The sequence below is a fragment of the Lepisosteus oculatus genome, chromosome 28 (assembly GCF_040954835.1).
Source record: "Lepisosteus oculatus isolate fLepOcu1 chromosome 28, fLepOcu1.hap2, whole genome shotgun sequence".
In the NCBI taxonomy this organism is placed as follows: Eukaryota; Metazoa; Chordata; class Actinopteri; order Semionotiformes; family Lepisosteidae; genus Lepisosteus; species Lepisosteus oculatus.
Window position 1 is genome coordinate 4,244,034 of NC_090723.1, and position 15,372 is coordinate 4,259,405.

A 15,372-nucleotide genomic window follows, 5' to 3' on the forward strand; every position below is an offset into this window, starting at 1 on the left:
ACAGCACTGTCTCGTGGTGCAGTTTCTAGTGTACAGTTGCCTGAATAGGAGAAATCACTTCGTAAACATCTCTTATATAGAAAAACGTGATTAGCAAACAAACTTTCACCTATACAGGGAATAAGAACAAGTCATTCAGGCTCCACATACTGAAACTCCTGCTCCAGCTTATTGCCCTGACTCCATTCACTGAATGCCTGGTGCTTTAAACAGTTTGGTCCCATTCTGCCACCCCCTCCCCCTCACTCACCTCATTTCCCTCTCCACACACTCTCTGCACTGCATAGTAATGAACTAACCCAGGCAAGCTGTTCTCCACATGCCAGCACACACTGCGTCCAAAAAGAGAATTTGAAAAGCTGCAGTGTCTGTTTCCAAAGGGATAATTAATGGCAGCAGTCCAAAGACTACAAGAGAATTTGGCCAGGGCTCTCTCTCTGCTAGCAATCCAAAGCCTGCAAAACACGAACCGTAAAAAAAAAAGGGCAGCTCAAATACAAAGGACAACTAGAAGAGGGGTCAAAATCGCTCAGCGAAAAAGTGCATACGTTTCAATATTGTTCACGATCCTTGTTTCTACTTGTATATTTCTATTTACCAACGCCGGTCCAGGATTAAGACACTGTTTATAGAAGTCACTTGGAAAGCAATATGTTCTGAATGCATGCACATCACAGGGCTTGTATACAATCCCACAGGATGAAGAACAAAAGGATCAGCGCTAATTTTAAGCATATGGGTGAGAGGGCATAATTTCCCCCGTATGCTAAACTCAGATACTATCACTGGCTATTCTGCATGGCTGCTGTAGTGCGAATCAGAACACCGGTTCCCTTACTGCATTTCCCAGGGGTAGTGATTATACGGCGACATACTGTACGGTCAGCCCTTCCAGCTCCTTGCTCCTCTCAGGTGGCCCACATGTAACCAGCTGACAAACAACTTTCAGAATTCTCTCAGGGTTCTACAGGGTTTACAAAACCAACTGGCACAGTAATGAGAAGAAGGTATGTGTGTACAGACAAAGATGATGATAGAATTAATCAATTTAACACAAAAAAAACCCCTTTCGGTGCTCTGGAGTGAAAAGACCAGGAACAACATCATAATAATGGCACAAGACAAGGCGAACAGCAACTGCTCTGTTCAAACAGAGAAAGGGCAAAAGAAAATCTTGAGATGCTGTAGCACACAAGAAGAGAACTGGGGAATAAAAGCAGAAAACTCATGCAGCCGAACTAGAGAGATTTTTTAAAATGTCAGCACCGCACTGATGCTCAGTACATCCACACATCACAGATGCCAACAATGTCCAGACTCAGAAGCGCTGGATATCAGTATAAATCTCCTGCCTTCATCATCTGGTGTCCCCCGAGGATCGATAAGAGTTAGCAGTTTGCTGCCTTTCTTGAAATCTTATACATCTGGCGTGTTTACTAACAAGCCCTATTCTGGGGTTAGGGTGTGATGCACTAGAAGAAGCTGTGACTATACTGCAGCAGGTACAAGGCTGTACTGCATGGGAGGCAAAGGCAGGAAGACAGAGAAACGGAAAAGGACAGTTTTAAGGACTCTGTGCTCGCTGAATTTGTTTTCTCCTATCACACTGCAATGCTACAGTGGTGTCATGTTAGTAGGCATGGCAGCATGATACCAGAATCAAAAGAGTGTGACATAAAATGATTCCTTAGGGCTGGATGCAGGCAATGCCCAGGAAAAGAGCTTGTAACACCTGCAGGACATGGGAGTATAAAGCATCCAAGGATAACACACGAGCCACATTTGCAGCACAGATAAAACTAAATGAAATATTAACCATGAGTGTAACAGTGTATCAGATCTTCTAAACACGCAGAGAACAGAAAGCTCTTTACAGAGACTGAGCTCTATATAACTCCTGAATAATTACTGAGGCAATTTATGATCAATAAAATATTTTAAAGAGCTGGCTGCAATAAGGCAAGACTGGAAGGGGAGAGCTTTCCTTAACGCTTAGATTTTAAATAAATCAAATAAATATCGGCGGCAACTGAACAGATGGCAGCGGGATCCAGTTATACTGTACATGACGACATTTGCACCATTATAAGAACTTAAAGTTAGTTATTAAAGAAATTACAGTAATAAGTATACATACCCTTTCCACATAATAACATAACTGTACTGTCATTAAGACTAAGAATAGCTGATGTGATTTGTGCAGTAAAAGCTCCAAATTAGGCCTATCAGCATGAAGTGATTTTTGATGCCAAATTTCATTAGCAGCTCTAAAATCCATTAATCTAATAAAGCATAATTAGCATAGATTATTAAAGAGAATTTCCAAAGGCAGAATATACCATGCTGTCTCTGAAGAGCAGTTGAGCTGAGAAATAGGGCTGTCTTTGAAGAGCAGACTGAAGAGTCAGGACGACTCTTCTTTCTCAACAGAGCAGAGAGGCCACAGGGATTCCGTCTTCACAAAGCACATCCTGTGAGCTTTCCACCGGGCACTGTAGGCCTGCTTACAAACGTCGGACTCTCTCAAGAGTTCTTGGTTTCTGATCCAAGTTCCAGAGATGCTGGAATCTGACTATAAAGTCGGAATTTGACTGCGGGATGTCTGTCACGGAATAGTAAACTTAATCTGGTCTTCCCCCTTCCTCACTTCTCCAGTAGCCTAGAAGTTGTGTGTCTTGTCCTGCTATAGACTACAACCTCTAACCCTTCTTTACACAAAGGGTTGTGGGAGTGTGGAACAAGCTGGATGAGATCATTGGATCAATTTGCTAGTACTGTACATAGCAAACAGACCAGAGGAGTTGAATGGACTCCTCTTGCTTGTAACTTTTTATGGCTGCTTTGTGTTTGCCCAGCTACCAAGTGAGACTCTTGGCTCAATTAAAGAGCTTTTGCTGAACACATGGCCAGCTGGATCCATTATTACACATCACAGTGGGGACAACAGGAATAAGCCTTAGACGGTACTTACATACATACAAGCATGGCAGTGGAGCTGGTGATGCGAACCCAAAAGGCTTCACAACTGTCTCTCTAAACCTACAACTGAATCTTATCTTTTTCACATCCATGTCTATTTCCCACCCTGGAGAAACAAAGCGTCTTTTCAAGCAGTTCCCCATGACACAAGATGGACACAGATTGCCAGGACAGTGTGGAGGCAGAGACAATGGGATCTTTCTGCTCTTCTTCTGGGCTGGACGCAGTGATAAAAGAGAAACTTTATGGGAATGATATGAACTGATGGGCTGAATGGCTGATTCGTGTCATTAAGTCATGTCATTAACAGCTATGCGCAGCTCCATCTGGCCCAGAGATGCCCTCACTGCCCAGAGTGCAGAAACTGCTTTCGACATGGTCCGTACTGGGGAGAAATGCCTGGGAAAGGAAAGCTCCACACAAAAATAGGGAGGCGTGAAATGTAGCGCTTTTTAACTTTTAACATGCAACATCAAAAAATCTGACACACAGTGCTTGGGATCTGTACTCCCATTCTTTACCACTAAGCACCCGTACAATTGATGAGGACACAGCAAAACACTTTATTATAAAAGTGGGAATCGTTCATAATCTGTCAGCCGAAGACACAACCTACTTTTTACCACAAGATAAAGGCGACATACACTGCCAGAGAAAGACCATTAGAGCCAGTCTCTTCTCCCAATCATTCAAGCTAATAAACCACCAACCTAATGCACTGTTTTCACACACAATCGTATAAACTCCAACACACACTAGCATAAATCTAATTTATCTTTGACTAGGAACGGCATGATAAATCTTTATAAATCATTCTGATATTAATAAAAGGAAGAGCATACGATGCAATGCTGCCGAGACTGAAGTAAGAGCATTTATAGGTTCTATAAAATATAAAGTTCTGCTCCTGCTTGCTTTTTTAACTGCTAATGAATCAATCCTCCTCTAGATTAAGCAACAGCTCTCATCCACGATCACCCTCGTATCGACAGAATAATTGCAGCAGTGGTCAGAAGCTTCTATTGTTTTGGAAACCAGCTGGCACTGAAGTGCACAAAGCTGTCGATGTTGAAAGGATGCACAGCTTGAAAGCGTTTTTATTTTTTGTTGTGATGTTTTGAACTTGAGGCAGAAAGGCCACAATATCACTTTTTAGTTTTCCCTTTGAAAAACAAGTATTCCAGTTGCAAGCACAGTCTTTGAACTCATGCAAAAATGCTTTTAATGTCATCCTGGAAGGCTTTAACAAAGGTTTTTAAAGGAATCTGTCAATAGTATATATGTCACCTACAGCATCTTGCCTATTACACTCAAGGCTTTCAAAGGAACAGCTTTAATAAAGAGGCAGTGTAAGTCTTGCTACATTTTTAAAAGGAGACTGAATGGCAGAACCATCTTCATCAAGAACCATAAAGAGCTGAGTAATTAAGCCCGAGATAAGCAGAAAATATGAATTCTCTCAAGCGTCTCCAAGCTCAAAATATCTCCCATCAGCACTTCCATAGGAGTGAACTCTCAGCATGTCAGCTAGGAGAAAACAAGAGCTACACATAGACCAGGGTGACATGTGGGATCCTTCAGGGCCTTTGTGGGAACAGTGCCATGGGGTTCCCCCTCCTATAGCACAGTGTTCCCTAAAACCATGCTAGAACGCTGGTCTGGGATTTCTAGTTTAGAGAATAGGGCTTGGACTTCCATCAGCACCCTACCCTTCCTGAGACGTCTCCTGTCCCAGGATTACCCACGCCTCATCTTGATTAGCTACTGAGGTCTGATGAGCTCAGGCTTCAACAGGGACGTAGCTACCGGAGAGAAGTCAGACCATGAAGGGTGAGAAACGGGAGCAGAGCAGTTGAAGAGTGGAGGAGCTCCACGGGGCATGCTGGAGTTCAATGTCTGCCCTGCTGGCGGGCTCTGGCGGCTGGTGTTTCACCCTGGTCTGTAGGTTTCAGCAGAAAGACAGTGGTTCAACCCTTACACAAGCTCCATCCTGCCCCACTCTTCCTCCGCTCACCATAGCTCCTCAATTCACCCTTCAAGCACAGATCAGGTCTTCACCTGGATCCAAGAGCAAATATTTACTTTGTATGTACACCCTCTTTTCTGAGAGCAGAAGGCCCAGCCTTCACAGTTACCACAGAGGCAGGGTGTCTGAGAGAATCCTTAATTTCATGTGCATTCTGATAAATTAAAAAAGGTCTGATAAAGTAACAGTTTGTGAAATTACAAATACAGTTGTCATGGCCTCACAGGATGATATACTGTACAACTATACTATGTACAGCAAATATGACCTCAATTTAAGAAATAAATGCAAGCCTTAGCCTCATCATTTCTGTTGGCATAATATACTCCTTGAATCAAACACATTTATTTTACTTTTGCGATGATAAAAGAGAGGATTTGTCTTTAAAGAAAGCCGCTAAATGACAAACGGCTAAAATCAACAAGCAAAGTAAAAGTAACAAAAGAGATTTATCACAGCCTCTCATGCACATCGCATGCTCCTCCATACCCATTTGCTACCAGGCTCTCTCTCTTTCCCTGTCCCTGGCTCTTTCCTGAATCCGCCAAGCAAAAACAACAGCATTAAAGAGGGAGGTCCCACCTTCCTTGTGATGCACGGGTGCTGTCAGGTGGTAATAGTGGCTGTGCGGTGTGTGCCTCGCTGAGACCACTCTTGATTTAGTCAGTTGGTCAGTCGGTTGGCAGCTATCCCTGCTCCAGGCACTCAGCCAGCTAAGCAGATCAGAGCCAACCCCTCATTTTTGCAGCATTCTTTGTAAAAATGCAAATCTGACACCCGTTTGTCTTTTGAGCACTTCTCTTACAGCGTTTAAAACTGCCTGGGTGACAGCAACAATAGTTGCTATCACTGTAACAGGTGATTAAGTGACAGCGCTAGCAGCCTTATTCCATTATTCATTTTTAAATTCGTGGGACAGAATATAGGTAAAATTTGGGAAAACGTTCATTACTCATAGGTTACTCAGACGAACTGACTCATCACTCCAACTCCGCAGGCCGACCCACTTCTCTGATCTGCAGAGGGGCAGAACACTTCAGCTTCTGATGAGCCCGTTGCTGAGTCAGTAATATCCAGGACTTTCGAACAGTGTTGCAATCACGGTCTGGTCATGCCAGTTACATCCCAATCAAATGCTGTCCTGAGCCCCGTCATGCTTAATTTGCCAATAATAAAGATCCACATTTTTTTCCCAAAAAAATCATACTAATTAGATACAAATCAAAAGTTCTTAACCTGATTTGGTCTCTCCCAAATCACTGAGATGGTCTGAAAACTATCTGCTTTGCACTGTACTTCTTCTATCTTTGAATAGATGTAGAGTAAAAAAAAAAGTTCTAAAAACAAAACGAATCCGACAGGCACATGAATATTTCAATAGAGCCATAAGTGGGCTCATATAAACCACATCCATACAGAGAGGAGCTGTGGTTACACTCTGGCAGTTCCCTTGCCCCTGTGCAGGGTGGAGGGGCAGATTTGAGAATGTAAACCCCAACTCTAACAGCAGCCAGAACCAGGGTGCAGTGTACAGTGACACTTAACAGGCTCTCAACGTGCAGCCTCCACAGACTGAGCATGCTAAAGCACTGCTCAAGGAAACTGTCAAATCGGTTCAGTGTTTATGAATAAAAAGACTGCAGCCCAGCAATTCAGTCTCATCTGTTATTACTTCCACACCTCTAACCTTAACGAGGGCTTGAAGACATGCATCTTTAGACAAGAAGATTAAAAGCAAAAAAATACCTAATTCTGAAACGAGACTGGTTGCTTTTCCCTTCTTGTGTCATGATTGAACTGCTGCACATTCTTCCCTTATTTGTGACTGAGACACTGCTATCTGTTCTAAAATCTCTCTGACATTTCAGTCTTCAAATAACCTGGCTTAGGCACCACTACGTCTCTGCACTTTTAGCTCTTTTCTCCATGTGCCTACAACAGATCTGCTGAAAAATGCAATTTCAGCTTAAAATATCCAAGGACAGAAACGCAAAACTGCAGTGTCTAAAATTTTAATGATTTCTAAAAAGATTCTTAAACGGATGTGGTGCTGCCTATTTTCCTTTTCGGTAAAGAACGTATTATTTTAGTTTAAAATAAGACAGTTTTAAAGGAGGTGCTTTTTTGAAGGTAAACATGGAAAACCTCAACCACTAAATTTAGTCTAGTCCTTTTATTACAGATCAACAGATATGCATGTGTCTCTGGTGATGCAGTGTCTGACATGATTAAAACAGACCATCTAGTTCTACTATTCCACATGCTCTTAGGATTTTATTTAGAAACATCATAAATGTTGTTCCCAGGTTTGCTGGTCCAGTTGCACGGGCACCATTCCGAATGAATTCAGTGTCAATTATTATTATTATTATTATTATTATTATTATTATTATTATTATTATTATTATAATAAGGACAGTAGTTAAATGGTTATACCTGGAATGCAGGCAGAGTTACATCACTAAACATATGTATTGAAACATTTCTGTTTGCAGAAACCAATCAAGCATGTTTTAAGACCTTTAATGATTATTTTAAGATTCCAATGCAGCATAAATAGTACTGATATTTTTCAATCGATTTCTTCTGTAATACTGCTGTCCATAACAATAGTGCTATTAATGTTAATAAACAGTTCCGATGCTGGCAGGCCACCAGTATCATGTTGCTGCCTGCGGGACGGGGAGGGGCTGTCAGTCACAAGCATATTGATGTTCCCGTACCAACCAATGGGCTGGCACACAGGCACTGCGCTCAGGGCTTGGAGCTAATGCCATCACCACAGACGTCTGCCAGCCAGGCAGAACACATCCCTGAGAACACAGCCACACACAGGGAGCTGGGAGGCGTCTGGACACGAGACAGGAAGCCCAACCCGCATGTTGACCAGAGCAGGAAAGATGCCCTTAATCAAACTCAGCGCGATAATTAATTCTTCTGCTGCTGCCTCTCCTACGTCACCTCCTGCTCCTTCTGTTCCCGCTTCTTCTCATCAATAGTGGTGCATGCTAGGAATTTTAATGTCATTCCAACTCCCGGCCATATACAACTGAACAACATGAGCATCAATAGCAACTAAATACCAAGCACAAAAAGGAAACGACAACACATTTTGCCTGGTATTCTGGCTCTGTGCGTCATGCAGATTCTTCTGCAGTCAGCCATTTGGAACCTGATATTCATGCCATGAACGCTGATGTATTGGAGAAAACCAGAATTCCACAAGGCTTAGGGGGGGCTCATTTTAAATATTAAAAATTAATGGTTTGTATTCATGTGTATAAATCCCAATACAAACACCCCAAGAAACCCTAAGGCCACAGATATTGAGACATAAAATAGGCGCTAAATGGAATAAATAAAGATTGCAGATACACCATTTCTCTAAAAAAAGGCACTCTATCTTGACAAATGCCAAAGGGTCAATTACCTCTTGGGAGGTCAAAAGATCACCTTTTGTTTGACATTTGTTTATGCTAAATGAACATAAATCAAGCTAGGCTATATATTCCAGTGGATGGAAATAAAGGTTGTTACTATTGGGCTTTTCCTACCAAAAAAGTATCGCAGAATCTTTACAAAGTGACAGGGAGTAGTCACGACCTCCGTGTAATATATTGGTCTACCAAGGCAAGGTGTTAATCCTGCTGCCACAAAACCTGCTCGGACCTGCAACCATTGCAGCCTAACTGGGTACAGAGGATGTCAAAATTACAGGTTATCACTCTCCCACTGGGAACCAAAATTGTGGTGGGTTTAAAGGAACTCCATAGACTGTCAAAACAGACAAAACCTTGTCGGGGTTCAACGGTGAAGACTTAGAGCGAACCTCAGCTAAGTATTCCCTAACTCTCAAATAAAGTGACAAAGTCAACCCAAAGGACTTCTTCAGAAAAGTGCTCTTAAAAGTGACAACAGGCTGGAGCAGAGCCGCGCATCAATTAGCTACTAGCAACTAAAAGGGTTAGATGGGTCTAATGGCCTCATCTCATTTGTAACCTGTAATGTCCGCCAACGAAGCAACAATCACAGCTCAAAAACTAATAGCAAGTAGTAGTTACAGTGCAGTAATGTTAGTGAATTATGTACTTTATTGTAGCACTACAATTCTGTAGTGAGAGCGGTCTATAATGTGCTACTGTACATTACACAGTGCTTAAGCAGTGATAGTAATGTTGAAAATACTCTTTCAGTTATGATATTGATCAATAATATACTGTAATATAGTTGCAACATGGCAGTGACTTTTGTCTAAGTCTGTAGTTAAAAATGTTTTGTTTCCTGTTTTGTGCCATGTTATAGAAAATGCTGAGAATTTCTTGTGTTTAAGCTGCCATCTTTGAAACAAAAAAAAACATTTGTTGTAAATTATAAAGAGTGATATACCTGCTGGGTGATTGATCGCAATCACCCAAAAATTGATCACAATCACCCAAAAAAGAAATTGCTTTTTTTTTTAATTTGTGAGCTATGGTACTGAATAAATAAAAACACAACACTGGGAAGGAGACCACTACCCTAGGAATTAGCAGTCTACTGTTAGTGACATTAAACTTATAGTAAAGAATTTAGACTAAGCTCAGGACATTTAAAGCACGTGTCACTTATCTTGTAGTTTATTTGAAAGTCACTGAAACATGTCCGTACATCCTTCCTGTCTCTCTCCATCCTAGTTTATCTTGATTGAAGAAAGTTTCCTCACTTAGTATCTTTAGCCTATTACTGTCTTCTTCACTCTCCTCCCCAAAACTAAAAACTGAAAGCTTATCGCTGTCACCAGCAGGCCACTAAGAAATGTTGCGAAGAGTCGACTGCATTAAGCACTACACAAACAGCCCAGTCCCTTCACGCTGCAGGCCTGATACTCTTCTGCTGCTAAACAGGAGCGCAGGGGAGTTCGAGAGCAAATATTGCAAATCAGCTATTTGCATAATACTGACTTCAGCAGAACAAAACGGCTGATGCGCATTTGATTGCAAAAACAGTGCACTGAATTAAATAAGCACCCTGCTTGAACTGGAATTGGAAGCCCTAAAAGCAAATCAATTGGATTTTCCTCCTCACCCACCATTCTCTACCAGTTAGCAACACCCACACTGTTAAAGAGGACTGCCACTCAGCCAGCCAGTTTGTTTTTTTCCACCGAGCAGTTGGTCTCGGAAAAACCGACTGTCAAAGAGGAAGCCAGGCAGGCAGTGGCCAGCCAGCAAAAGCAGGCTGCCGGCTCAGATCAGGCTCTTCATGTAGGGCATGGCTCTGCCAAGGTACTGCACCTGGTGACGGGGTGCTGGGCGCTGTGGCTGGTCATCCTCATTGTCAGAGCAGGACAATCACAGCAGAACGTCACCTTACTGCATTCTAAATGACAACGTTATCATCTTCCTGGCTCAGCCCGCAAGACGCAGGGCTGCGTCTGCTGGTTCAGCCAGCCAAGGTTCTTGAGAGCAAAGGCTGAGCTCCGTAGTCCCGGTATCCCGGGTTTGACAGTGAACTTCACTTCAAAAAGCAGTGGCGCACAGCTGGCCGGGCCTGCTGCAGCTCTGGGACTTTCAGCAGGGAGCTGAAAGGAGCCTCTAAGCCCACAGCTGTCATCTGGAGAAGCACCCCTCCTCCGCCTGATGCTAACTTCATTGCGGGGAACTCTGCAGGCTGCGGTATTTCAAATTACAAGTGGCTGAGACGCGTGGAAGGGGGAGTGTTCACAGTTCCTGTGGGAATGTAACAGTGATCCGAGTTCATTTACCACTGGTGATTCCAGCTTCGAATAAAACACATAACTCCCCAAGCTATAAATATGTGTAGCAAGACTGATGTTTTTGCTCCTGGAGAGTTGTGTTACTCTTTAAATTTCATTCTTTTTGGACCATGGGAGATGTCCCAAAGACTATACGTGTTGAATACAGACATTAAAGATAATTATATACTCTTCTGAAACCCTCTGCTAGGATGAGTTCATTTCACGGAGTAATGAAAGCAAAGCAAAGCCAAGCTCTGCAGAGCTTTAGAAAACCTTGCCTCTAGTGTGTAACGCACTGTGTTTTAAAGTCAGAACTAAAGTCAATTAATGTTTTTGTTTGGATCACAATAACTTTATTAAATAAAAACTGATGAACATCGAATAACCCTCCAGGAGTCCTTCTTGATATTCACCTGAATTAAAACATTGGGTGATAAAAGCAGTGAATTCCATATGGACCACGATGTGTGGATAGGAAATGTCTGGCAGCAACTCACAGCTCCTCAAATAGCGCCTTAAAAGTGACACTAGGCATATCGATCGATTCATTTTCTTTAATGCACGATTAGGCATTTGTTGTGATGTGCTACACACTGTACATTAATGGGAACCGAGTATTGCACAAGCATCATGACTCTAGCACAAGGGCCACTTCACCAGCCAGCTCCTTACAAAACAATCACTGCAGCTCTCCACTGCTCCCACAAGCAGCTGGCAGCTTGGGCCACTCAGCCAGGCCCTGGGGTGGCTCCTGCAGCTCCGAGCTGCACAGGCTTACCCTGAATCGCGGGCTGATCTTCAGAGTGCAGGGCAGGGCTTCTTCCCTCCATGCAAGAGGAGTGAGCTGGCAAAAAAAAGAAGGAGAAAACAGTCAGCTGGCTGCGTCAGCTCCCAGTCCTCCGTGCCCTTCCTGTGATCTCACTGGCAGAGCCCAATGCAGACGTACTGATGGGATACTCGGCAAACTCTTTATTGGGCTTTGGGGGAAAACACAATTAAAAATTAATCAAATGAGTGCAGTCAGACAAAAACAAAAAAGGGATGAAAAGATGCACAACAGTCCAGCAGAGCATTAGTCAGGATTCCCCTTAGACATATTAAGCTTCAGTTATTACGTTCTAGCTAGAGATCTAAGCTAGAATGAATGACATAAGAGACACGGTGTTATTTAAGCGTTCTAGAAATGAAATAGGTTTCATCTTCTCAAATCCGATTTGGTTTAGGTTTGATAACCTCCTGCTATAATAGCTTGATATCACAGGAAAGCCCTTGCAGAATTACAGCAAAGACACTCCAGGAGCACTAAGGAAACTCGGGTGTTGACTGCAGAGGCACTTAAACAGCATTCCATAATCCCAGCCTCACACTTCAGCATGTCTCCCCCCTATCGTACCTCCTTCGGCCAAGAAATACATCTATTCTGCCCTCTAATAACTGGAGCTGAAGAGCCACTCAGGAAGACTTTTTCCTAAGACCTGAGCAATTGTAGAGCAGAGCAAACAGGATTAGAAGCTCAAGGAGGACTTTCAGCACACCCTGTGCCTGCAAGAAAATGGCAGAGGACAAGGTGCTGAGGTGCTACTGCAAGGCTTGAGGGGTGATGGAGGTGTTCGACACCCCTGAACCTCGGTCTCTCGGAGGAGTGTGAGCGTTCATGTGTACGTTATGTGAAACTGTGTGAGCACTGTGCACGAATCAAAAGTGGTACATGAATTATCCCTTGAGCCTGTAGCTTGTGATTGGTTAATTCTATCAAATAGTTGGAAAGTAGCAAATCACAACTAACCCCCATGTAAACACAGGCCCGCCTCTGAGAGAGAGAGAGAGGGGTGCTGTAAATCAGACAAACTGCTGACAGGGAGGGCTGCAGAAGTACTGGCTACCTCACAGTGAACACAAGGAGCCTCTTAAAAAAACAACAACAAAGGTACACACAGTCACAGTCGAGGAAATGCCGTAAAACGATTGCAGGTCATCGCCAAAAATAATGTACATTTTTAAAGGGATTATAATGTTCCAAAACAGCAGGCACTCAAGAACAACATGAGTCAAGAAATGAAGTAAAAGGGTTCGCCAACAACAGTAAGCACCCCCAATTAAGGCTAATCTTCCTACCTTGAACCAAAGAAACACATGTAAAGGATACTCCTGTTTACAGCCATTAGTCACATCCCGCCTCCCTCAGAGAGGCTCCTGGTCGTTCCACCTCATTGGCCACCCAGCTCTGACCAGAGGTGCATAACACAGGGACACTTGTAAACCTGAGCTGGCCATTCAGCCCCTGCAGCCTGTTTGCTTGCTAGCTAATTGATCTGAGGATCTCACTCGGATGCTGTCAGGGCATCAGATTCAAGAACCTGACCGGGTAGCTTGATCCCATGAGTCTCACAACTCTTACTGTAAAGAAGCGCCCCCTGTTCTCAGTTGTAAAGAGGAACTACGGCCCCAGTTCCTCAGACCGGTTATTAAATCTTGGTGACGAAACCAATATATTGGTGGTTTTGGAAAAATGCACAAGACGCCAAGTTGAGCACAACATCGTGAAACTCTGTGAAAGTACTGTAAGTCACCGTGCTGTCAAAAGTTTGCGAGTACTGTGTTTGTGATGCGGCCCTTCCTGGTCACTAGTCACCGTAATAAGATCTACGAATGAAGTACAGGTTGTGCAGCAGACATCTCATATACATTAATATATATTTCAGATTTTCAGAAACGTTCCAACATGGAGTTAACACATAAGTAGTATTTGTCAGCAAAACCATCTCAAAGTCGAGAGCAATACTTCTATTGGATCATAAGATAGGCCGCTTCAGCTCGCGGGAAGCTGTATAACCTCATTCTGGATCGCACAACATGGTGCTGCGCAGACCGGGAAATTTAGTCTATTTTATTATGTAAATTGGAGGTTTTGCAAGTCGCTGTGTACATTTTACTTTCATTGGGGTTTGAAATGCATCATCAATGTTGATTCTTTCTACCTCCCAAATATAAAAATAGCCTTGCAGCTCCCCTGTAAATGCACCTCCCTGCAGTTTCCATCTTTGTGCTCTGCTGCTTGTCTCACTGTTAGTTCTGACAAGTTCACTGGATTGACTGTCAGCGACTATGAGGTATCTGAATACTTGAATCAGGTCCCCACTTAGCCTTCTCTATTCCAGACTCAGTTCTTTGAGCCTGGCGGCGTAAAAGACTCCTTTAAAACTGGGAACACATCGGGCTATTCTTCTCTCAGGTGATTTTAGAACAGCAATAATGTCTTGTACACAATACTCTAAATGAGGTATTATTGGTTGATTGCATAATTTTATCATTGCATGTATACATCATGACATCTTGTTTGACACTTTTATTCTCTACCATTCTCTCATGGCTCCTGCTCCTTCTAACAGGGCGCCACATCACATCAGTGTACTTCAGAAACCTGTCCTTTTAAAACACCGGCACCCAGGCCTGTCCTTTCCGACTCCATCAATGGAACAGCTAGGGACGAAGAAATAATTCACAAATTCTTTGCGAATTTTGCTACATATGTATCTGTATGTGAATGAGCCCGGTGTCCATGGAAACGCACGGGAAGCATTAGAAAAGGGAACACACAGAATACACAGACCCTAAGACAAGCACAGACATGTTTAAGAATAATTCTCATCTACCGTGGTGGAGGCATGAAGCGGATTTTCCCCCCCCCATGTTTTAAGCCTCAATACCAGCACAGGTTTGCCAAAGAGACAAAACATCCCGTGTGGGGCAGGCGCACACTTGGAACAGGACGGGCCCACACAGCAGCTGGCACCCAGGTGTCGTCAAACTCAGACTTCCGGTTCCCAGCTCCCGTACCGTACGTCACACGGACCTCGGCCACCCCGAGACAGGAACCGCCCGGTCAGCACTGCCACCGCTGGACGCACCGGTGACAAATGACGTCACGCAGGTCAGAGGTACGTCCACGCGTCACATCGCCAAGACCCTCCCACTCCACACCCTCTCTTGGGAACCTCACACTCGACAGGCAGCGGGTTCTGCGTTTCCTCCAGTCAGCCGCCGCAGGAGGTTCAGAAGAGCTCTCTGACCTTGAGTGTCCGCTGGCTGCTGCTCATGTCTAAAAATGTGCCTCCGAGATCATCGACGCAGCCGTCACAGCTGCAGTCTCAGCCTGCTCAGAGAGTCTGCGTGCCGAGACTCTCAAATTCTATCAGACCTTCAGCAGCGCGCGCTCCTGTGATAGCTTGTCAACCAAAATCAAAAGAGATCAATAAGGGATTGTTTTTTTAGGAACTCGGGGAGCTCACAATGCCTGCCAGCCCTTCGCTGTGTCCAACGTGTTTGCCAGTTCAAAGCTCCTGGCATACAGGAATCAACACTGAAGATACTTCCATCAGGAACCTGAATAACCTGCTTTTTTCTAGATTTCCAGATATACGTAGAAGGTTGACAGGTGTTAAGGAAGGGGTTCATCTAAAAGGCATTTAACCAAGTGCGTTAATCACACTGTTTAACATCTTGTCTTAAATAGGACAGCAGATCGAAATAGCTGAACAGGGAATAACCTGACTAAAAGACTCGAGACTGTAATTGTTTATTCCCAAATCTTAATTTCCAAATCCTCCACAGATTCTTTAGCAGTCCTAAA

General features: G+C 43.6%; 1 protein-coding gene across 1 annotated transcript in view; it reads right to left on the bottom strand.

Annotated features, from left to right (window-relative positions):
- The window catches only part of LOC102692300 (protein TANC2), a 224,997-nt gene that overhangs the window by 152,671 nt on the left and 56,954 nt on the right, over positions 1 to 15,372 (bottom strand). Inside the window, 1 exon segment of the mRNA XM_069185670.1 lies at positions 11,521 to 11,586. The gene's annotated coding sequence lies outside the window, so the exon portion shown is untranslated.